Consider the following 26,668-nt stretch of genomic DNA (forward strand, 5'->3'; position numbering starts at 1 on the left):
CACCTAGAAATGGTCACATATCACAGCACAACAGGGTAGGTCAAATATAAATTGAAAATGTTAAATCCGTTAGGAATCTTTCCTGTAAAGATTGAACTTGAAGTGATGTGTGGTTGCTGTCCACAGGCCCTGAACATGCTGAAGAAATAATGGGACCTCAACTACGTACAGTGTTAATCTTGCAAAAACCAGCCAGCAACATGGTGAGGAAGAGATACCTCATGAATTAGGAATCACTGCAAATTACTGGATGTTTGCACCACTCGGTGGCATGGTGGTAACATTGCTGGACCAGAAATCCAGAGATCCAGACTAATGCTCTGGAGACATGAGTTCAAATCCCACCATGGCAGCTGGTGGAATTTGAATTCAGCTCATTAAAAAAAATCTGGAATATAAAAAAGCTAGTCTCAGTAATGGTGCCCATGACATAAAAAGCCAATCTGGTTGACTAATGTCCTTCAGGGTAAGGAAATCTGCCACCTTTACTTGGTCTGGCCTACATGTGACTCCAGACCCATAGCAATGTGGTTGACTCTTAACTGCCCTCTGAAATGACCTAACAAGTTCAGTTCAAAGGCAATTAGGGATGGCCAACCAATGCTGGCATTTCCAGTGACGCCCACATCCCATGAAATAATAAAAAAAATCTGCCATTAGCTTCACCAAAATGGCATTTTGCATTTAACTTCCCTATAATTGTCAAGTAACTACACTTGCACATTAACTGCCCATCAAACTCACCGCAGAAATTCAAGTTTATCAAATAACAACATAAGTTCAACAATGCAGCCATTGTTAATGGCTGCCTATCAATCTCTCACTTAGAATGTGAACAATTATAAGTGTGGAGCATCATTCCTTCAGGTTTGCATTATTTTAGGAGATTTTAAAAATAGTAAACTTTTAAACATTCATCTTGATTTTCCTATCTGCCCCTTCCTTTTCTGTCTCTAATCCAATCTTTCTTTCCCTCTCTTTATTTCTCTTTCTGTACCTGATTTGGCTTTGAATTCATCCTCCTCCTTTTCAGTCCTTCTTCAGTTTATTTCTCAATCCTTCAATCTCATTGGTTAAGGAGATACTCTATTTGTCCCATTGCTCACCAAAATCCCAGAGAGCCCTGTTGCCCTTGATGTACTGTTTTCAGCTCACACTTTTGATAATTCTGTGTGGAAAAAAATTAAAAATGTAAATGTGCTTGAGCAAGTTTAATCAACAAAACGCAACACAAAATTCCTCACTCCAGAAAAATCTGGTCCAATGTGATTTCACAAAGGCTGGTGCGGCCATTAGTTTTACTTGGGACAAGATGGACAACCATTGGACACTGACAGTGCTAAATTTCTTTGTTCTTGATTGATATGAGGCCAAATAATGCCCTGATCATTTCACTTTTCAATCAAAGATCTCAATCTTTCTCCGTGTGATAAAATTTAGTGACAGCTAACAAAACTTTAGTGCGGTTCTACTGAAGGACCTCATTCAGCCTACCATAACTCATGTAATGTGTCCTTAATAGCTGGTAAAAACAAAATTAGACTTATTCTCTTCCTCTGCACTGGGCCTAACCACAGTCTCAAATTATGATGCTTCAATCAATGTCCATTTACTTAATAAGTATTTTAATTATTTCCATTTTCATCTCAGTGCATAACTGCTAATAAAATTCATGGTAGGACTTAAATTTTCCCTTGATACCCAAAGCTGTAAGCAACATTTATAATTCTTCTACAGGACAAATGAAAGAGTGAGCAGAAATGCTTCAGTTAAAATATTACGTTTTCCTACACACTTCCAATATTCTATCTTTTTATTGAATTTGCTTTACATGCTATTTTTTCAAATCTTTTAATAACGCTGGAGATAAAATTGTTAATAGTGTTTTAGGTATTGTTGAAGTCTTACAATCTTTGAGGGATTTGGATACGGCTTTTTCAAAATTAAATAGGAACACAAGAATGTACAGGACTGGAAAAAAACATTGCAGTTCATCATTGACAATAGTTATCATCAAATCTCTATCCAGCTCTTTCTTAAACTAGTCAACACTGTCTCACTGGGAAGTGTTAGGTACAGTATTTAATTCAATGCCAAATTAAGTACAGAAAGTAAAATAAATTGATGGAAGAAAAATTGGATTAAGAGAGAGAGAGAGAGATAAAGAGACAGAAGGAAAATGTTTAAAAAAACATTTTATTTAAATTTGATTTTTTTTAAATCTCTCCAATGATAATTAAAATCTGAAGAAATGAAACTCCACACTTTAAAAATTAACTTTCCATACTAGAGAGGTCTTTTAGGAGTAATTAAAACTTACCGTGCAGTTAAGAGGGTAGCTATACTGAACGGACAAGCTCTAACTTCTTCTGTCAAGTTTGGTCTGTACCCATGAGGTAAGTTCAGTAGCTTCATGTCATTTTATTTGAATGGGAGCCTGAAGATGACATGGCATTTTTGTAAAGCTAATGGAGGATCAGGGCATTTCAGAAAGTAACTTCAGGATTTCCGTATTTAATTGCACATGTGTAGTCACTGGAAGTTACTGTCTGATTTAAGTTGAGCTCCCAGGTTGATCAATGTAGCACGTAAGGCTTTGGTCATGGAAGTGGGTAGGAGAAGAGAGATCATGGTTCTACAGGGGTCAGGGGCCATCAAGGCAAACCACAGAAGTGATTGGGAGAAGGCGGCCTGGGGAGCTCAATTCCCAGAGTCTGGCCTCGAGAACCTGGCAGCATTGCCACAAATGTCGAGTGACCTCACTTGGGTGGTCAAGGTCAGTGAATGCATCTTCACATGATATCTCCCACTCACTGCATCATCAACCTCTCACACTGTTTAATGCACAACACCCCCATCACTCACTCATTAGCACACCCTGACACTCAGAACTCATGTCTAACATTGAGAACTCCACCTCTCCCAGCCTCATGATGCCAGCCTCACATTCCACTCCCATTGCTTCCATAGAACCTCAGCTATTCAGCTATGGTAGGCATATCACCAAAACACAGTGCAACACAATCACTGATATTCTGCCCTGTCTCTTGCAGGACAAATTGGGACACAAGAGAACTGAGCAGAGCAGAACTGGTGGGGATGAGAATGCTCACACTTCCTAAACCCAATGGAGGAGATGGCTCTCTGTGTCGTGGGCCAGCTGCAACAGAGCCCACTGACATTCAGTGCCACTGAGAACATTGTGGATGACAGTATGTTCCTGCCTGTGCCCTTTCTTAACTTCCAGCTCACCATCACCCTGCTATCTGGCATGATGAACAAACTGAAGTTGGTGTGACAATGGAACTCGTGTTTTCTTCCCCCTCCAGTCCCCTCAGCCCCACCTTCCCCTTGCTGATTTCCTGCTTTCAGACACTCAAGAACTTCCACCTGCCCAGCCAGTGCACACCCAGGAGAAGGAGGAAGAGGAACAGCTCAGCATTGATAAAGAGGCCCTGTCATTTGATCAGATACTCGCAGCCACCAAGTAGGGAGTTGGTATCAGCACATGGTGAGTCACTAGGCACAAGTGAGCTGTAGACAGACCAGGGGAAAGAATGGTCCATGCGCCAGCTCGTCAGAGGGCAAGGCCACAAATAAATGCTGCTGCAGGAGGCTCAGACGAGGGTGCATACAGGATAATGCTGATGGGGCATGCACACTGAGATGCTGGGTCTATTGGCTGGTCTGTCGGTCAGCCTTCTGTCACTGTCAAGGAGCACAGAGGAGTCTGACTCCAAGTTGGCAGAGGGCATCACGCAGGTCTCGCCATTGCTGCAGTCTCTGCTCCATCTCCCTGTTGTGCTGCAGAAGCACTGCCACCGCTGTCCCCAGACCAGTTGCAGTCTTTGTGCGGATGGGTCACTGAATCCTCTACCCTCCCCTTGAGGACGCATGAGGCTTCCTGCCAAATGGGGGAACTCACCTCCAAGAATACACCAGAGTACATCCAGAGACTTTGCAAGAGCAGACGCTATTCTCAGCGACCTTACCTGCGAGTTGGGCACCCGGCCCTTTAGACAATACCAGTGCTGGTCCCCAGCTTGTTGCTGAATGATTGTGCCTTGGTGAGTGGCAAACGAATGGGTTCGTGTGGTCCAAGTTCCCAAATAGCAGGTCAAATCCCTTGGCAAGGCTGAGGGATGCCATGTCAGCACCGGTTCACAGGTTTATGGTGCATGCAGGGGACATTCCTCCCAGCACAGGCTACCATGTGGGCTGCAGCAGAAGCTGTAGGAGGCACAGCAAGGGCCACCAGGAGGGGCTCTGGTCTCCAAAGCATCACCTCCAGCATCGCTATGGATCTGAACTGTGTGTCCTTGACTAGCTGTGGTCTCTGCCCTCCCGTACAAATATTCTTAATTGGTTGGAACATAAATAACAAATTACAATTCTGAAATTATCCAGACTCACTGGTAAAGTGCGAAATCCACTGAACCTGAATCCTCACCAACTGAGTCACTCAAGATATTTTTTGTAAATTACTATTTTTATCCGCTTCTAACCAATAACATGAGGGTTTGAAATAAGATTTGCAACATATTAACGCATTTATAAACTACTTATTTCATAATCATGTCATTAAAGCTGCCTATAAAAATGTTTCTCTAAATTGATTCAAAAGGTTTTTCCTTGTAGGCTGCAGCCTCTCTTAAAGGTCTGGACTTCTAATTGAATATTTTCCCAGAGATATGACTCTGGGATACAATTCCATGGATGTGCCATGCTTATAGTTTGTTTTCCCTTATAGTTTGAAAACCAGTTATGGAATAAAATTTTAGCTGCTTCATTCAGTCTTGTTATAGCAGTTAACCCATTAAGAGATTTTTTTTAACACCACAGTGAGCACAAAATAGAGACAGAAGCAAAAAAGACAAACATTTTGAAAACTTGTGGCTACATGTGGAATTCAAAATATCATTTTCGGAAAAATGCTGCATTATTATGTTGCTTGTATTTCAGTTTATTTCTTCAAATGATTTGAAATCAAACTGGAATATGAATGTAGGAAGCTTTTAGAGCTGGTGTTTTACATGAGTGCAGTTAGTGTATGTTTTACTTCAGAAAATGAGAGAGAGAAAATGAAAGATAGACAAACATTAGAGAAAGATTTACACATGGTGACACGGATAGTGAGGGACATCTATGCTTTGTTTTCCTTGTACCGAGAAATCAAAAAGTGCTCCAACTGATGGCTTTATGTCACGTCGGCAGCGTATTGCCAAACCCCAGGTTCCGAACCCACTGCTATTAAATGCCAGGACTCACAGGCTATCAAGGTGCATCACGTTTTGAGTCACAGCTGCCTTAATGATGAGGCGGAGCGGCGGCAGAGAAGGAAAGAAAAGGAAGCAATTCCTCCGCTCTGGATCCCACCCCCTTGGTGGGGGGAACATCCTGCCCCATGTGCTCAAAGATCTGTGGGTTGAGAATCGGCCTGCTTAGTCACATGAAGACCCATGGTGGAAACTTGAGACCCTGAATAAATACATTCTCGAATCAAGCGACAGCTGATGGCATCAAAGTGCCAGGACTATCCTCTCTGTTCTATCAACTCCAAGAACTGTCTCCTCAACTCCATGCTGAAAATCCCAAGGTTAATCAAATCCATACTGTTAATTCCCAGGCTTGCCATCTCAGCAATGTCAAACTCTAGAACTCTAATCTCATTTTTGCTGAAGCCAAGGCTTTGCTCTATGCTGCCAAGCCCATTATCTTCTATACTGATAAATGACAGGATCCTCTCCTGTATTGCCAAAACCCAGGAACATCCCCATTGCTACAAAAGCCCAGGAACCTTCCCCAGTAATTTTAAAGCTCAGAATATCTTCTCTCTCTTATTTAGCACTAGGGAGGAGGTTGGGGGAGAACTTTTGCAGGAATCCCCTCATCTCTGCTGTAGCCCTGGAAGACAACATGGAAAAGTGGTGCCAACAGTCATTTTGTCCATTTACTCCACATTTCCATGGTTTTTACTCATTCCCCCAATGAAGAATCCCAGTGGAAATTTCTGACACTGGGGTCTGTCTGCATCTTGGCAGTCCTGGGCTTTCAATTTTTAAAAATTATTATTCTTTTATGGGCTGTGGGCGTCGTTGGCTGGGCCAGCATTTTTTGCCCATCCCTAATTACCCTTGGGAAGGTGGAGGTGAGCTGCCTTCTTGAGCCACCGCAGTCCATGTGGTGTAGGTAGTGCTGTTAGGGGGGGAGTTCCAGGATTTTGACCCAGTGGCAGTGAAGGAGCGGCCGATATATTTCCAAGTCAGGATGGTGAGTGACTTGGAGGGAAACTTCCAAGCAGTGGTGTTCCCATCTATCTGCTGCCCTTATCCTTCTAGATGGTAGTGGTCATGGGTTTGGAAGGTGCTGTTTAAGGAGCTTTGGTGAGTTCCTGTGGTGCTTATAAAAAAAGTAGGTAGTTGGAGGAACAAGGCCACAGATTTATAGCTTCACTCAAAAAATGGGCAAAGGGAAGGAAATAATTACCTTAAGTACTGATAGTAACACCATGGAATAAAAATATCATTGACTTATTGATCCTTATCCTGATAACACATGCATAACATGATTTAACACCCCTGTTGCTAAGAAACAAATTGCTCTGTGATTCACTATGAGTAACTTTATAGAATATCTGTGTGTCGGTTTTATGTAGCTCCAAGCACACATTTTATATATTTATACGAGACAGAATGAGCAAGTAAGATGAAGGCTGTATCCTTTGACATGTTTTCATCCTCTATTCTTTGTGATCAATTTGGAGAAACTACAAACAGCACCACCTCTGCTTCCACTATGGCATTTTCAGCTGATTTCTTGCTTTTCATGAACATCCAGCATAACATGAAAAGAAATCCAAAATTCCATTGGCTCCATCATGAAGAATTGCAGCTTCAGCAGAGAAACAGACAGTCTCGACTTTTAATTCTGCTACATTAGTTGTAAAGGATAAAACAGGTGGATTTTAAAAGGAACAATTAAATCCAGAGGATTTTGTGCGTCTTATTTAAATAAATGTTTTTGTTCCTTCACTACTGTTTCTTAAATTTTATTTGTGCTCTTAAATGCACACACTGCCTTTTGATTTAAGCTTGTTGTAGACACGTTTTCAATAGAACACGTTGTATTAAGTTGTGTACCTCCATGACTGTAACAATGTGAATTTGAACGTAACTCTTTGTGGCCCAGGTTATCAGACTGCTACCATAAGACCATAAGACATAGGAGCAGAAATTAGGCCATTCGGCCCATCAAGTCTGCTCCGCCATTCAATCATGGCTGATAAGTTTCTCAATCCTATTCTCCCCGTAACCTTTGATTCCCCTTACCAATCAAGAACCTATCTATCTCGGTCTTAAATACACTCAATGACCTGGCCTCCACAGCCTTCTGTGGCAATGAATTCCATAGATTCACCACTCTCTGGCTAAAGAAGTTTCTCCTCATTTCTGTTTTAAAAGGTCTTCTCTTTACTCTGAGGCTGTGCCCTCAGGTCCTGGTCTCTCCTACCAATGGAAACATCTTCCCCACGTCCACTCTATCCAGGCCTTTCAGTATTCTGTAAGTTTCAGTCAGATCCCCCCTCATCCTTCTAATCTCCATCGAGTATAGACCCAGAGTCCTCAAACATTCCTCATATGTTAAGCCTTTCATTCCTGGGATCATTCTTGTGAACCTCCTCTGGACTCTCTACAGGGCCAGCACATCCTTCCTGAGATACGGGGCCCAAAATTGCTCACAATATTCTAAATGTGGTCTGACCAGAGCCTTATAAAGCCTCAGCAGCACATCCCTACTTTTATATTCTAGTCCTCTCAAAATAAATGCCAACATTGCATTTGCCTTCCTAACTACTGACTCCACCTGTAAGTTAACCTTAAGAGAATCCTGGACTAGGACTCCCAAGTCTCTTTGCACTCCAGATTTCTGAATTCTCTCCCCATTTAGAGAATAGTCTATGCCTCTATTCTTACTACCAAAGTGCATGACCTCACACTTCCCCACGTTGTATTCCATCTGCCACTTCTTTGCCCATTCTCCTAACCAGTCTAAATCCTTCTGCAGCCTCCCCGCCTCCTCAATACTATCTGTCCCTCCACCCATCTTTGTATCATCTGCAAACTTAGCCAGGATGCCCTCAGTTCCTTATCTAGATCATTAATGTATAAAGTGGTCCCAACACTGACCCTTGCGGAACTCCACTTGTCACCGGCCACCATCCTGAGAAGGACCCCCTTATCCCCACTCTCTGCCTCCTGCCAGACAGCCAATCTTCTATCCATGCTAGTACCTTGCCTCTAATGCCATGGGCTCTTATCTTACTGAGCAGCCTCCTGTGCGGCACCTTGTCAAAGGCCTTCTGGAAGTCCAAGTAAATAACATCCATAGGCTCACCTTTGTCTAACCTACTCATTACCTCCTCAAAGAATTCTAACAGATTTGTCAGGCATGACCCCCTCTTGATGAAACCATGCTGACTTTGCCCTATTTTAACATGCACTTCCAAGTATTCTGAAATCTCATCCTTAATTGTGGACTCTAAAATCTTACCAACAACCGAGCTCAGGCTTATCGGCGTGTAATTTCCTGTCTTTTGCCTCACTCCCTTCTTAAACAGGGGGATTACATTAGTGATTTTCCAGTCCTCTGGGACCCTCCCTGACTCCAGTGATTCCTGAAAGATCACCACTAACGCCTCCACTATCTCTTCAGCTATTTCTTTCAGAACTCTGGGGTGTAATCCATCTAGTCCAGGTGATTTATCCACCTTCAGACCTTTCAGTTTTCCTAGCACCTTCTTCTTGGTAATGGCCACCAGACTCACCTCTGCCCCCTGACTCTCTTGAATTTTGGGGATATCACTCAAGTCTTCCACTGTGACGACTGACGCAAAGTACCTATTCAGTTCCTCCGCCATTTCTTTGTTCCCCACTACTACTTCTCCAGCGTCATTTTCCAGCGGCTCAATGTCCACTTTTGCCTCTCTCTTACCCTTTATATATCTAAAAAAGTTTTGCAATCTTCTTTTATATTACTGGCTAGTTTACCCTCATATTTAATCTTCTCCCTCCTTATTTCTTTTTTAGTTGTCCTCTGTTGGTCTTTGTAGGCTTCCCAATCCCCTGGTTTCCCACTGCTCTTCGCCACATTGTATGCTTTCTCTTTAGCTTTTATGCTGTCCCTGACTTCCCTTGTCAGCCATGGTTGCCTCGTCCTCCCTTTAGTATGCTTCTTCTTCCTAGGGATGAATTTTTGCTGTGTCTCCCAAATTACTCCCAGAAACCCCTGCCATTGTTGTTCCACTGTCTTTCCTGCTGGGCTCATCTCCCAGTCAATTCTGGTCAGCTCCTCCCTCATGCCTCTGTAGTTGCCTTTATTCAACTGTAATACCATTACATCTGATTCCAGCTTTTTCCTCTCAAATTGCAGGGTGAATTCTATCATATTATGGTCACTTCCTCCTAAGGGTTCCTTCACCTTAAGCTCCCTTATCAAATCTGCCTCATTACACATCACTAAATCTAGAATTGCCTGTTCCCTAGTGGGTTCCACCACAAGCTGCTCCAAAAAGCCATCTCATAGACATTCCACAAATTCTTTTTCTTGGGATCCACTACCAACCTGATTTTCCCAGTCTACCTGCATATTGAAATCCCCCATGATCACTATAACCTTGCCTTTCTTCCACACCTTTTCTATCTCCTGGTATATCTTGTGCCCCACATCCTGACTACTGTTCGGAGGCCTATACATAACTCCCATTATGGTTTTTTTACCTTTGCGGTTCCTCAACTCTACCCACACAGATTCTACATCATCTGACCCTACATCGTTTCTTGCTATCGATTTAATGTCATTTCTTACTAACAAAGCAACCCCACCCCCTCTGCCAACCTGCCTATCTTTTCCATAGGATGTATATCCTTGGATATTGAGCTCCCAGTCCTGATCCCCTTGCAGCCATGTCTCTGTGATGCCCACCACATCGTACCTGCCAATTTCAATCTGCGCCACAAGCTCATTTACCTTATTTTGTATACTGCGTGCATTCAGATACAACACCTTCAGTCCTGTATTTCCCGTCCCCTTTCTCATTGTCGTCCCTTTATCTGATGTGCTTGAAGTTAGATTCCTAGCCCTTTCCAAACACTCTGTCCTATTTTGTGTTCTGGAGACTTTAATAGCCTCTCCTGGGCTCTCCTTTCTTATAAGTTTTTTCATAATTTTCCATGAAGTTGAATCCACCCCCCAACACGCTAACCTGCTGCTTCGTTTCCCATTAGTCATACGTCTTGGAGCTTTACCCTTCCCTCCTCCCCCCCACTTTCTAGTTTAAAGTCCAGTTGACCACCCTATTTACCCTTTTCGCTAGAACATTGGTCCCAGATCAGTTCAGGTGGATACCGTCCCAAAGGTACAGATCCTTCCTTTTCCAATACTGATGCCAATGCCCCACAAAATGTATTTGATCAGTTACATTGATCAGCTGCAAAGTTAGGTTCTAATCTTCTGCGTCATGCATTGCTTTATGACACTAATGATGACCCTGTACAACCAGAACAGTAATGTCAGTGCTACAATGCTAGTTGCAAACTGTAGAATTTTTTATGGTCCATAATTGATGCCACATACTGATCTATAATGGTCATTTGTTCCGTGCACAACTACAGGTAATGCTTTATATCAAATACTTCAGTATTGCTGAAAAAGATATTTTGTCGCAGTTTTTCTTCTTGCAATCATCAGGACAATCTCAAGAATGCCAATGTCAGTGGAGACAACAACACTGGTATCCTTGCGATTGTCCTGATGAGTGCAAGACAAAAAGCTGTGACAAAATGTCCTTTTTTCGGCAACACTCAAGTTCTGTATTACCAAATGACTAAATATATTAGAACAACAGTAACACATTTTAGATATATTCATAAAGTATTCTCTTCCACAATGCACACTAACCATTCATGCAATACCCTCTAATAGTGCTGGATTATCCTATGGATAGTAACTAGGAGCCAGAGGAATATTTTTATTTTTCTGCATTGCTATTAAAGCTGGAGGTTTCATGGTGCAGTGGTAGTGCCCCTACCTTTGGGCTAGAAGCTTTGGGTTCAAGTCCCTTTCTGAGATTTGATGGTCAAGGAAAGTGCCTTCATAATGTAGACAAACAGGTTGACTATCAGCCTGGAAATCCTTCCAATATACCTGATGGTAGGTGGTAAGAATGGGAGAGTTTCCTGTTTAGCCATCTGCAGGAGCCAATGGCAAAACACTACAGTGCTTTGCCAAGCATAATCATGAACCAATCCAATGGAAGCCCATGGTCACCAGTACCCTCTTAGGGCATGGTACCTGGAGGAGGAGGCATTGAAGCCAGATACTATCATAATTGTTGTTTTTTTTATTCTTCTCTCTAATGCCAGTCATTATTAAAAGGTGGATGTGTTAGTGGCCAACACTAGCATAAGGGTCTGGCACATAAAGGGTTAACATGGGACAGAGTACTGTACCGCCCACACACTGATGTAAGAGAACACATGTCCCGCACCTAAGGGTCAGTGTAATGTTGGATAGAGTTGAGTGTAGAAGCAAACATGGAAACAGGCCTTGGCTTGGATCTTTACTGTACCCATGTATATAGTTTCTAGTAGTTAATAAATACTTACTGTTGAAATATCTAGGACTACAAATACCTTAATAAGACCTATGCCCAACGCCCTACAACATGGTGGCGGTGAATGGAACAACCCAAAACCTCACAGAGACTGCAGAAGAAAATTAAAACCCTGGAAACTGAAGAAAAAATCGAAGAAGCTTTCTGACCTGAAGGAAAGCACAAGAAATGAAGGTGCAGAAGGAAATGCCAGAGGAAAAGCTTGAAAGAAAGTCTTGGAAACTGAAGGCAGAAATTAAATTCCTCATTGCTGTAGAAGACTCCATTGGATCCCATGGAAGCCCAGCTTAAATATCCAGAGTGTACAAGTCAGAAGACCTAGCAGGGGTGAGCTAACAAGTTAAAATACCTGGGCAACACAAGTCCTGAAAAAAAAGTTAAACACTGCAGTGGTCAGAAATTGTTGTTTAAATTGCAGTCTGAGAAACCCAATTCCTGAGCCAGCACCTGAGCATGTGGTGGCCAAGCTTGCTCCAAATAAAGAAAAAATATAATTAAAAATAAATCATAACTGAGTAGGCAGGGAACAAATCTTCAAACTGATGTATGTCTTCCGTAACCAATCTTTTCCTCCCTTGAGTAGAGGTGCCTGTGTAGCCCTGAATCTCCTCAAAATGGCAGAAGATGTCAAGGCAGACACCATCATAAATTATACAGAATTGCAAATTCCTAAGAACTCCAACATGCAAGACTCTCTCAACTAACACTTCAGCTCTGAATTGTCTTCCCCCATTGCAGAGCAGGTTTATCCACTTTCATTACAGGTGCCAGAAGACCCTCATTGGTCAGACCAGCTAACCACTCAGATGGTTCCTATGACACCTCGAGTAGAGACAGCTAAGAGAGGAACCAGCAATGAGAAGAGCCTCAACCTCTGGCTGAGATGCTAGTTGGAGAGATAAACTCTAAGGCCACAAAGCAAACACTGCAATCCCCAGCAAGCATGACAGTGCCACAAATAATGGTGGAACCAAGCAGCAGTCATTCATTGACGACAGCACACCACACAGCCAGCTAGAAAGGTGAGCTTACTACAGGTTACCCCCTCACAACAGGAAGAGGCATCTTCCATCCCAGCATCCATCATGGCAAGCTGCATAAAGGAAGATGAGAAAAAAACACTATAGAGACGAGCCTGGGGTTCATCTGATCCATAAAGAGTTGGATAAACCAACTGCCATCTATCACTACAAATGGGGAATCAACAAAGAGTGATTCAATGACAAAGAAAGGAAAAAAGGATGAAAAGATATCCAGATGTCATAACAACCTGCAATTCAACCAAGTTTACCTGCAGTGACAAAGCCTACTACTCCTCTGACAGTAGTGAAAACACGATATGGGAGGGTTATATGGCCTCCAGACTGCCTGAACCTATGAACTCAGAAACTTGAGGGTGTGGGGTTTTGGGGGGGGGGGGGGGTGGAAATGATGGTAGTAGTATTGATGTAATACATGGGATAAACTGGCATAACTTGTAAATGCTTCTAAATACATTGGATAAAGAGTTGGGAGGAGGTGTAAGATAAGGGTCTGGCATATAAAGTGTTAATGTGGGACTGCGTACAGTACTGACTACACAGTGATGTCAGACAATACACGACTCACACCTAGGGGTCAATGTAGTGTTATACAGAGCTGTGTGCAGAAGCAAGCACGGAGACAGCTCATAGCTTGGACTTTTACTGTACTTATAGGGCTGAATTTTCACCTCAGCATGCAGGCACACACCCAACATGGACGGGTGTGAAATAGCACGTGATGATGTAGGTCAAATGTCCCGATGTCATCGCGCACTCACGCGATATTTCAGTCAGTGGACATGTGGGGGTGTTGGCAGCGCGCCCGCCGACAATTAAGAGGGCAGTTAAGTATTAAGAGGGCCGTTAAGTATTATGACACAGCTGATGGTAAAAGCTGACTTGTTCAAATCCCAGAGGGAAACTTCAAACAACAGTCACAAGCCATTTTTGCAATTTGTAAGTTTTGAGATGCAGGCTTTGAGTTCAGTAGTAATAAGACCACCGAGTCTCAGGAGGTTGTTTTTATAAAACTAAATGAAACATTTATTAAGACAAAAAAGTTTGTAAACACATACATATGTCTACAAAATTACTACTATAATGACTAGAAAAATCCCCTAATTAATCTGACTCTCAGTCACACCTCGGTTAAAGCACCAGTAAAACACATAGGGGAGAATTTTCACCTCGGTGGATTGACACATGCCCGACCAGTTTGAGCATGAAATGATGTGTGTTGACGTCAGGCGAGTGTCCCAACATCAATGCACAGTCGCGCGATGGTTCGGTCAGCGGGCACGCGTGGGAATTGGCAGTGTGCCCGCTGCCAATAAGAAGGCCTGTTAAGGCCATTAAAGTATCAATTAACTTAAATATTTTTCTGCCCGTTTAACCTTATGGTTGGCGGGCAGATCAAAGGCCAAGCGGCCTTTGCATTTTTTTGGAAACCTCATCCACGGGCGGGATGAGGTTTCCAACGTCAAATAAAAATAAAATAAAATGTTTTAAATTGTATTTATGACATGTGACAGAGTCAGATGATGGGACATGTTTTGTAACATTTTTCAAATCTTTATTATTTTTTATGGAAACTCATCATCACCTTGATTCTTAAACATGCACTGGTGTGCGTTCATGAAGTTCACACTCGTCCCACTCATCCTCCTCCCTCCCCCCCCTCACATACACAGGTAGCGATGAGTGCTGCCGCTCGCATTTCACGTTGGGTGGGCCTTAATTGGTCCGCCAGCGTGAAACCGCGGTCCGGCCCCGATCGCGGGCAGTGATCAGCTTCCCGGCCACCACCGCTCGCCACCATCTCCCCCCCGACCTCCCCCCCACCGCCCCCACCGCGCCCGCACACTGAGGTCAAAATTTTGCCCAAAGATTGAAACAGACCTCTGGCAAGGCACACCCTGGATAGTCAAATTCAAAATGAATTCCTTTCAGCTCTAGGTCCTTGCAGACCTAATGGCTAGAGGCTTACAGGCTGGAGGCTTTAGATCTTAGAATCCCTCTTTTTTTACCGAAGCCTTTTCTTCCTATATACACTTTTTCCTCTTTGAATGCAGATTTTCATTGCATCACCTCTTCTAACAATAAAACTCTTTCATAGCACCAACTTTATTAGTAAGCTTTGGGAAAAAATAAACCCATTGTTAAGCTACTTCTGGCTAGGTGTGATATTTCACCCATTCTTTTCAATGATTTATTTAAAAATGCAAATTGCCCCCTTTTCACTTCAGCTTGTGACTTCCCTGTGTTTATCTAATTAACATTTCAAACCTACATCCCTTCTATACATAAAAGCCTCTAGACCAGCTGGCTTTACTCCAATTAAGACACACACACACATACATAGACACCACTAAACTTCATTTTAAAAATAATTTCCAATAACATTTTATTCATTATTATATCTTCTTGACATTAAGCCCATGAATAAATTAATTAAATTGAATTTCCCCTGCCCTTCAAACCTTACAGTTGGCGGGCAAGCAAATCCTTTGCATTTTTTAGTAAAACCTTATTCACAGGCGGTTGAAATTTCAAGAAGTGATTAAAAAATTTAAAAACTTTTAAAACTCATTTTTAACACGTCCCTGCTCATGTGACAGAGTCACATGATGAGCCATGTTTTCCTTAATTTTAAAATCTTTATTTGTAAAGTTACACATCTTCAGCTCCCTGAGGCAGCTCTGTGCCTTCAGGGAGCGTTCACTGGGCACTTGCACACTCATCCTCCTCCCCACCCCACCCCAGCCCCACCCAGGAAGTGCTGAGCATCTCAGTGCGTGATTCAGGCTAGCTGGCTGTTAATTGGCCAGCCTGTGTGAAATCACGGCCGGGGCTCGATCGTGGGCAGAGGACCTTTGCCCGGCCACTCCTGGGCCTGCCCACTGTGCCCGCCTGACAAGGGGAAAATCCTCCCCATAGTTTCTTGTAGTTAATAAATACTTACTGTTGAACCACCTAAGGCTACAAATACCTTAATAAGACTGACCGGACTATGCCCAATACCTTGCAATAACTTTGGACAAAAAGAGTGGTTGGGATCTGAACTTATCTTCACAGAAGTTTCACTTGTTCTGAGCATGAGAGTTGGGCTATATGTTAATTGTGCTTTAAGGTCCAGTAATTTTGTTAGTTAATATTTATGGCCACTATTTCCCTGGGCATGCAAATTGCTTCTCTGAGTAAATAAGTGAGAAACACATTAATGCAATGACCCAGTCTGAATGTAATTTTTTATTGTCAAGTGGTCTTTAAGGAAAATTAACTAGAATCATGAAAATTCCAAGAGGATTTTCCTAATTTGCATATAATACTAATTTCACACAACTGAAATTGGTATAAAAGCACAGTAAGAATGGTTTTTCTAACATTTTGGGGGATATTGTATCATTCTGTAAAGAAGGCTGGTTGTGTGTGTGTGTGTGTCTGATTTGATTAAGATGGCCAAGAGATTGATAGGAGTCAGTCTGCCTGGGGGGGTGGGGGGGTGGGGGGGGAGGGGTGTGGCGTGGTGGGGGTTAAAACATGAAAAGAATAGAGGTGTTAAGTTTGAGGTAAAAGTAAATAGGTTAGATCTAACATTTGCATTTTTTAGATAAGTGGACAGCTTGTTTGAATATCAAAGGGGAGCTAGAGGCACAAAGAAACATGCTTGCATCTTGCAGGAGTTTCATTGCTAAATAGTAGTGGGGATATTATCTTTTATTGACCCAAAAGCAAAGACCAGATAGCGTCATAAATGATTTTATATGTGGAAGGATTTTAGTTTCAAAGAGGTGTGAGAACAATGGAACCAGAGATGAAAGGGGAAAAAAGGCATTTTACAGTTGCTGTTGGGCTGGAGCTATAGTATTGGTTGGAGCTCAGCTGGAAGCTGTTAGATCTGGGCTGGGAGGAGATTCAAATTGAATCAACCATCCAGTCAAGCCAGAAAAGTCTTGGGTTGCAACAAGCAGTTTTATTCTGAAGTGGATTCAACTGTGAAGTGGATGAGTGCAGAAGTCATGTGGTATGTCTTTATTGAATCTACAGCAACAAAAACAAAAATAGCTGGAAAAACTCAGCAGGTCTGATAGCATCTGGGCTGAAGGATGCAGTTAATGTTTCTAGTCTGTATGACTCTTCATTAGAAGAAGACTGAATCTACAGCAGTTTGCCTTGTGTAATATTACTGCATTTTTATTATAGTTAGCATCTGTAAGGGAGTGTTTCCTGGAGGTGTTTACTTGTGGGTTTGACCACGTAGAGAGTATTTTGGTGGAATGTTTTGTAAGGATAACTGTAATCTTGTGTGCTTAAGTTTTATTTTATTCTTATTAATAAAACTTTTACTTTCCATTTACAAAATCTCAAAGTGTTACTGGACCTCTTACTGCTGAGATCAGTACATCTTCCTCTCGTTTTCAGAATACAAAACAAAGGGGTAAGCCAAGTTTCTCTCTGGGATTTGGTTTGTGCAGCAGTTAACACCGGCTGTGCTCGTAAGAAGCACAAAAGAGAGAGTTGGTGGTGTTGTTAGATGGACAGGGCAGGAATATAGCTTATCAAAGTGGTCAGAAAGAGTTGCAGGTGTAGTGTCAAACCTCCCTTTGTGAGCCACTCTAGCAGAAGACGAGCAGCAACAGGAATATTACAAGGCCAAAGCTTTCCTGGTTTAAGGCCCTAGAAGGTGGATTGTCAATTCTCGCTACTGCACACGGAAGTTATCAATGACATTCCCTGAACACAAAGTACTGCTGATTATATTCACATTGCCATGCTTGTACCTCCAGGCAATGGTCCACCATAGAAAGGGTTCGAGCTCCCTCAATATTGAGGCAGCACATAACCACAGCAATAAATGATGCAAGTTAATATTGTTGTATGGACTGCTCATGACACACACCTCCTGAGGGCAACAGGATCATATGATACAAGAATCTTAAACAATACTCTGCACATCTCCATGGGGAAAGGTTTGGAACAGCATGCATTTGTGGGACAGATATATATAACTGAGCATACTATGGATTTAGAGCCATAGAGTCATAGGACTAAATTTTCCTCTGATTGGGGGAGAGGTTGAAGGGCAGGCACATACAGGCAGGCACGCTTCCGATTGGTGCCCCCGATTGGGGGCGCGCCGCCATTTTACGTGGGCAGGCCAATTAAGGCCCGCCTAGCGTGATGTCCGCTTTTTTCAGAAATGGATTCTAGTGCTGATTTAACTTACTAATTCTATTGGCATCCAAGGTGTTTGCAGAGGATTTTCTTGTAAGTCTACAAATGTGAAAGGAAGTTTCACTAGGAACCATTATCAATTCTGGTTATGTTTAGCTGGGTCTACCCTGGCCATATGACACCGATCATCATGTAATAGCAGGTAAATTTAGGTGAGATGATCGTGTAGTAGTAATGTCACTAGACTAGTAATCTAATGTCCTGGGGACTAGGGTTCAAATCCTACCTAAGGGAATTTAAACTTGGTTAATAAATCTGGAATGTAAATCTGGTCTCAGTCATGGTGACATGATGGTGGTCATCAATTGTTGTTTATAAACCCATCTGATTCACTAATGCCTCTTTAGTGGAGGAAATTTGCCATCCTTGCCTGGCCTACATCTGACTCCAGACTCACAACAATATGGCTAGCTCTTAACTGCCCTCTGAAATGGTCTAGTGAGCCACTCAGATCAAGGGCAATTAGGGATGGGCAACAAATGCTGGTCATGATGTGGCCAGTGATGCCCACATTGCATCAAAAAATAAAGGGGGGAAAAAATGCACCCTGATTATGCACGTCTTCCTCAGCAGCTGGAATATTTAAATGTATGATTTTCTTGAATTAGATGGTGTTACAAGTAAAGATTTTCCACCTTCTCAGGACGTTCAGCTGAGAATGGATGGCAAACTGTTTTGAGAGAGAGCAGATCAGGTTGTTTGATTTGGCAATAGATCAGGGAAGGAGGTAATGTGCTGAACGAGTTTTCATGACAGGGACAAGCGCACATAGTTACTGTAAAGCACCAGGTGCCACTGGAATGGGTCCATCTGCTGCCATTGTTTTTTTGTTGTTGCCTTGATTGACAGTTCTGAGGCTGGAAACTAAACCTGGGACTAACTACGACAGCTGCTGGTGCCACAGGGAGGAGACAGCAGTTCCACAATAAACTTGGCCAATTCCCATGATACTCCGGATTTTGTTTTTGCAGTTGTTACTGTTCTTGTTAGTACGTGCCATGCCTTTATCTCCCTCTGTGCCTTATTTAGATGCAGGAGTCTTGCCACAGTGGTTAAAAAAAACAACCTTTACACCCGTAGAAGTAGTTTAGTAGTTTATTTCAAGCTAGGTCACACCTTATATGTCAAATTAGCTGTTAGCACATAAGCATTATTTCATTAGTTAATAGTCATATATCAAATAATCAGCCTTACAGTTCCTTCCATGATTTCTGCATTGTCAGAGGTAGAAAATAAATTGGTATGAACAAAACTGTTATAAATGCTGATACTTTTTAGAGTTAGAATTGATTCTGTAAGCCTAAACTACAATTATCAAACAAGGAGAGTATTCAAAATACTCTTCTATTCTACCATTACTTTAGGCCAGAAAGTGGGTTTATATGATTTGGACTAAAAAAAAAACTTCAAAATGTAAAAATTAAGAAAACATTAAACTAACTTACCACTTTCACCAAGTCTAATGTTCAATTTTTCTGTGTGTGATTATGTGAGTCTGCTTACTATCGATGCTCACTGTACATGATTAGTTAATCCTGGGTGTGGACTCAAGGAAAAGTAAACAAACTATAGAAAGTGCTGAAAGTCAGAGGTGAAGAATGGAGTAGACATTTTAAAGCACTGTGAATAAAACTTGTTACACACATAGAAACTATTGATGTCTCTGCGTAGGTCCGACACATAAAATATACAACACCAACAATTTCCACAAAAGTATTTATTATAGCATAACATTTATTACACAGCAGGTTTTGTTTATATAGCATGTCTCATTCAGGACTTTTTAAAATTGAGAACTCTTCTTCTTGCTTAAATAACAGTACAGTCCTTTCAGGAATTCTTATCTTTAAATTAATGCTTTTACTTGCTTTCTTTTGTGTCCCTTCTCAGAAGCACCACCACAAAACACTTAGTTAATATAAAATAAAAAGTAGTGTAATTCTTTTAACTGTAGTTTCATTGCTCAGCCTGACTTCAAATTTCACCCTTCTTTGATATGTGTAGGATATTTCCTGAGATTCTGGAAACACATTAGAATGGCTAAGAATTTGGAAACATTTACTGTTCAACAAGTGGAATAAAACTGAGTGAGCAGCTATAATGTACTTTTTCTTCAGCTTAATTGTTAAAAAAACGAGACAGGTTTGTGATTTCGTTCAGCATTGGAGAGGTGTTTTATACCATTAGAGAGATCAACAGTGTTTGGTACCATAACATATTACGGTTAACTCTCCATCAGGTGCTTTCAACAAAGAACAGACCCATGGTACATCAAGAAATTGAGGCTGTGCATATATTGATTTAAAATCAGAATTTGGGGCCACACCATTACTCAAACATTGTGGTTTGAGGCCCTATAATAGCCTAATCCTGAGGTCTTTCTTATGAAATTACAAAGTTGTATTTTTGTTTCAAAATGTTTCATTTTTCTTCGAATCTAAGACTGGATTTGAAAACACATTCTCGCAGGTAGCTGTGCTCTTATTTTAGCCCTGATTTTAACGTTCTAGCACTCACAACAATTAAATGAAAGTTCTCTATTATTTTGGTGAGGGGCTATTTAGTTTAAATGGATTAACACTGTCAAAATGGCAGAAGGATGAGTTTTACAAACACATTCGGCAATTTTACATGGTAGCATAATTTCAGAACACTGGAACCCCAATATCTGAGGCAAGAACATGGAGATGCAAAATTTAATAGCACCAAGTATTAAGATTTGAGAGCTACTCCTTACTGCTCAAGAAGATTAATAGTGTCTCTTGGCCACTGAGAAATCCTTAGCTATGCGGAGCTTTTAAGGCATTTGTTACCTACTGTAAAAGGATCTGGAGTTATATCTGAGGCCAAGACACAGAGATGCAATACTTTAGCACAAAGTACCGGGTTTCAAGACCTGCCCCCTCACTGTTCATGAAGATTAATAGCGCCTCCTAGGAACTGAAAAATACTTAACCATGTGGAGCTTTTAAAGCATTCATTAAGTAGTTTAAAGGTTTCTGGGCACATATCTGAGGCCAGGATATGGAGACGCAATATTTTAGCACCAACTATTCGGTTTCAAGACTTACCCCCTCACTACTCATGCAAATTCATAGTGTCCTTTGACCACTGAGAAATGCTTAGCTATGCAGAGCTTTTAAAGCATAGTTCTGTACCTTTAAAATTTTGACGCATTTCTGGGATACCATCCATGACTTAGTTACAACTAGACTAGTCTCACAGGCTAGTCAAGCAACAGCGTGACAGTCATCCTCACAGAATCATACCTTACAGATAATGTTCCAGATACCACCATCACTATCCCTGGGTATATACTGTCCCACCAGCAGGACAGACCCAGCAATGGTGGAGGCACAGTGGTATACAGTGGGGAGGGAATTGCCCTGGGAGCCCTCAACAGCGACTACAGACCCCATGAAGTCTCATGGCATCAAGTCAAGCATGGTCAAGGAAACCTCCTGCTGATTACCACGTACTGCCCTCCCTCAGCTGATGAATCAGTGCTCCTTCATGTTGAACACCATTTGGAGGAAGCACTGAGGATGGCAAGGGCACAGAATATACTCTGGGTGGGAGACTTCAATGTCCATCACCAAGTGTGGCTCAGCAGCACCACTGCTGACCGAGCTGGCTGAGTCCTGAAGGACATAGCTGCTAGACTGGGTCTGTGGCAGGTGGTGTGGGAACCAACAAGAAGAAAAAACATACTTGACCTCATCCTTACCAATCTGCCTGCTGCAGATGCATCTGTCCATGATGGTAGTAGTAGGAGTGACCACTGCATAGTTGTTGTGGAGACGAAGTCCCACCTTCACATTGAGGATACCATCCATCATGTTGTGTGGCACTACCACCATGCTAAATGGGATAGATTTCGAACAGATCTAGCAACTCAAGACTGGGCATCCATGAGGCACTATGGGCCATCAGCAGCAGCAGAACTGTGCTGTACCACAATCTGTAACCTCATGGCCTGGTATATCCCCCACTCTACCATTACCATCAAGCTAGGGGATCAACCCTGGTTCAATGAAGAGTGCAGGAGGGCATGCCAGGAGCAGCACCAGGCATACCTAAAAATGAGGTGTCAACCTGGTGAAGCTATAACACAGGACTACTTGCTTGCCAAACAGCATAAGTAGCAAGTGATAGACAGAGCTAAGCAATCCCACACCAACGGATCAGGTCCAAGCTCTGCAGTCCTGCCACATCCAATTGTGAATGTGGTGGACAATTAAATGACACACTGGAGGATGAGGCTCCACAAATATCCCCATCCTCAATGATGGAGGAGCCCAGCACATCAGTGTAAAAGATAAGGCTGAAACATTCACAACAATCTTCATTCAGAAGAGCCAAGGTGGATGATCCATCTCAGCCTCCTCCGGAGGTCCCCAGCATCACAGATTCCAGTGTTCAGCCAGTTCAATTCACTCCACGTGATATCAAGAAATGGTTGAAAGCACTGGATAATGCAAAGGCTTTGGACCCTGAAACATTCTGGCAATAGTGCTGAAGACTTGTGCTCCAGAACTAGCTGCGCGTCTAGCCAAGCTGTTCCAGTACAGCCACAACACTGGCATCTACCCGGCTATAAAATTGTGCAGGTATGTCCTGTACTCAAACAGCAGGACAAGTCCAACCCAACCGATTACCATCCTATCAATCTACTCTCGATCATCAGTAAAGTAATGGAAGGGGCCATCAACAGTGCTATCAAATGGCACTTGCACAGCAATTACCTGCTCACCAATGCCCAGTTTGGGTTCCACCAGGACCACTCAGCTCTTGGCCTCATTACAGCCTTGGCCCAAACATGGACAAAAAAGCTGAACTCCTGAGGTGAGGTGAGAGTGACTGCTCTTTACATCAAGGCCACATTTGACCGAGTGTGGCATCAACGAGCCCTCGCAAAACTGGAGCCAATGGGAATCAGGGGGAAAACTGTCCATTGGTTGGTGTCATCTCAGCTCCAGGAGATCACTGCAGGAGTTCCTCAGGTCAGTGTCCTCAGCCCAAACATCTTCAGCTGCTTCATCAACTATCTTCCTTCCACGATAAGATCAGAAGTAAGCATGTTTGCTGATGATTGCACAATGTTCAGCACCATTCACGACTCCTCAGATACTGAAGCAGTCCATGTCCAAATGCAGCAAGACCTGGAAAATATCCAGACTTGGGCTGACAAGTGACAAGTAACATTCATGCCACACAAATGCCAGGCAATGATCATCTCCAACAAGAGAGAATCTAACCATCCCCCCCTTAATGTTCAATGGCATTACCATCACTGAATCCCACACTGTCAACATCCTGGGGGTTACCATTGACCAGAAACTGAACTGGACTAGCTGTATAAATACTGTGGCTACGAGAGCAGGTCAGAGGCTTGAAATCCTGCAATGAGCAACTCACCTCCTGTCCACCATCTACAAAGCACAAGTCAGGAGTGTGATGGAATTCTCCCCACTTGCCTGGATGAGTGCAGCTCCCACAGCACTCGAGGAGCTTGACACTGTCCAGGACAAAGCAGCCTGCTTGATTGGCACCAACATTCACTCCCGCCATCACCGACTACAAGATGCACTGCAGGAATTCACCAAGGCTGCTTAGACAGCACCTTCCAAACCCATGACCATCTAGAAGGACAAGGGCAAGATGGATGGGAACATCATCACCTGCAAGTTCCCCTCCAAGTCAGTCATCATCCTGACTTGGAAATATATCACCATTCCGTCACTGTTGCTGGGTCAAAATCCTGGAACTCCCTCCCTAACAGCACTGTGGGTGTGCGTACACCACATGGACTGCACCGGCTCAAGAAGGCAGCTCACCACCACCTTCTCAAGGGCAATGTGGGATGGGCAATAAACGCTGGCAAAGCCAGCAGATCCCACATCCTGTAAATGAATAAAAATAAGTAAAATTAAAAGAAAATAAATTGAGAGAGTGTTTTGTTTTAAAGAAATACATAGTTGATGATAAAACCACTGTATAACCTTGTCCTGGAGTTCACCATTAGCACAGTTATCTTTGATAGAACCCACTGCTGCAGTTTTGGAGAATTGGGTTATGCTACCCATTTATAGGAAATGTCTGCACTTGATTAAAGTATATTCAACATTCATATTTTGTGTTTAAGGAACAGAAGTAAATTATTGCAAGCAAGAGGTAAGACAGTCTGATAAAAAGTTTAACAGGAACGGATAACAGACAGGAACAGTAACATTGTGCTGAAATGAAGATGGTGTATTTCTTTTTTGTAGTGTTTTGATACAGCAGGTCGTATTTGCCAGGCTGACCAATTCCCTAAGGGAAATCTGGCCAGGCTATCACAACAATATTGCATTTTGTATTTATTATGAGAAGGTTTGCGCATTGAAATCAATATTAATGAATCTACTACCACCTTTAGAAATTTTAAGGATTAAATTAAAACATCTGTTAACAAAAGGAAACTTAAACACACAAGACTATATCTATACAGTTGCATTTAGTTTTATAACAATTCTACACCAGATTTCCATTTAACTACCCCCAATTACATGTCATTTTCAGGCAACCGCCCAAATAGATTCTTACTCTATAAAACATCCAGCAATATTACCACAAGCACCCACTGTTGCTACAAGGGAGGTATTTCACATCTTCTCTCTCTCTCTCACTTGACAATGAGATTCCAAAGGCTTTTAACACAACTTGGTTACTGGAACAGCAAACTTCTCCAGGGTGGCTAGAGGCTTTTCCCCACACAATGCACCTTTCAAGTTCTCACATGGTCACACCAAGCTTTCCATCTTTCTTTAAATATATTTCCTCCCTTTTGATCTGTAAATCCCATTGTTTCAATCTTTCTTTTGAAGTTACTTTTTCAAAAATATAAAAATATTTCATGTTTCATTATGGTCAGCACTTTCAGGAAAAATAAACGTAACAACTTTGCCTTATTTGCCTTGCGAGTTGTAAACATCTTTCAAAATCAAACAACCTCTCAAGTTATCTTAGAATGCAAATTCCTTTCACATTGTATCTGCTGAGACTTCATCCTAGCTTACTCACCTCCATTTCAAATGCCTGCTTTACACTTAACCCCTTTTGATGATTCAAACCTTGCAGTCTGATTGTCTGCAGTTTAATTAAACTAGAGATACAAACACGCACACACACACACACACAAACATAGATACACACAGTCCCCATAAGCCTGCTTTAACGTATCCCACAATAATATTGGGAAAAAATATCTTTTCTTCACAGTAGCGAGGTTTACTGTTATTTGGTTTCATGTAACAAGCTACAAAAGGTGATGAATTTGAATTTTAAAATGCCAAATCTATTTCAAGCAACCTGAATTCACTTGAAGATTTTGATCCCAATGTATGATCTACACTTAGATTCCCAGCTGTGAAGTTGCTAGCATTTAATTAAAGTTTGCTCCCAAAATATGAAAAAAAATAAATGAAAGGACCAATCATTGCTCTAATGTGCATGAGTGCTCATTTTAGTGGTGATGGTTTGTGCTCACAATCAACTTCAATAGACACATTTAATGAACAGATGTCCATACATTGGAGAGTTTCTAACACAATTCCAAAATGAAAATTATCTTTCAGAGAACTTTTCGTCTATGCCTCATTTGCATTCCAGCAACATTTTCATTTGGAATTGAATTCTGCCTGATATGTAAGTAATTAGTGCCCTTAGCTCAAGTTTATCCAAAGAGAAGAAAGAGATGGATGTTTTTAATGAGCTTTTTGTTTGTAAAAAAAAATTACCTGGGATGCATTTGTCCACAGCTTCAATTAAGTTTTCCCCATTTAACTGCCTGTAGAATTATTTCCAAGTTAACAAAGTGATATGTTTAAATGCAGAATGATGGACATCTGGGGTTGAATTTTGTAAAATCCTTAAAGAGTTCAGATGATGTCAGAAGACATGAGTTAAACTTTAGCAGTTTATGCCAATTATATTTCTTCACTGAGAAACGTCGGTGAAGGACGATGGATTGCCAAGCTGTAAAGCAAGGAGATGACGTAAATCCCATGAAGCAGTGGTTGTGCTTTAAAAGCCTCCAGATTGTAGAAGAAAGGGAAGTTCAAGGGAAGTAATGACCTGCACTTTTTAAGGAATAAAAAGAGTGAAAAGATTAAGAAATGGAAAATAGAATGAAAGTCAATTAGTGGGAAACATAAAAATAGACAGTAAAAGCTTATCTAAGTATGTAAAAAGGAATAGATTAGCAAAAACAAATGTGGATCCATTACAAATAGAGTTAGGAGAATTTGTAATGAACAGTAAGGAAATGGCAAAGAAACTAAACAAATTTTTTGTGTCTGTCTTTATGGAGGAAAATACTAAAAGCATCCCAGCAATAATAGAGAATCAAGGGACTAGTGTAAACCAGGTACTGCAAGATATTAGTATTAGTAAAAAAACTACTAGAGACATTAATGGGACTTAAAGTAGATAAATCCCCTGGACTTGATGACCTACATCACAAAGTGCTGAAAGAGGTGGCTGTAGGGATAGTAGGTCCATTGATGAACATCTTTCAAAATTCTGTAGATTCTAGAATGTTTCCTGCAGATTGGAAGGTGGCAAATGTAACCCCAGGGAGAGAGAGAGCAAACAGGGAACTTACAGACCAGTTAGCCTGACATCAGTAGTAGGGAAAATATTAGAATCTATAATGAAAGATGTAACAGAAGGGCAAAAAGAAAATAAAGGGAGGATTGGC

The sequence above is a fragment of the Carcharodon carcharias genome, chromosome 22, assembly GCF_017639515.1.
Source record: "Carcharodon carcharias isolate sCarCar2 chromosome 22, sCarCar2.pri, whole genome shotgun sequence".
Lineage (NCBI taxonomy): Eukaryota > Metazoa > Chordata > Chondrichthyes > Lamniformes > Lamnidae > Carcharodon > Carcharodon carcharias.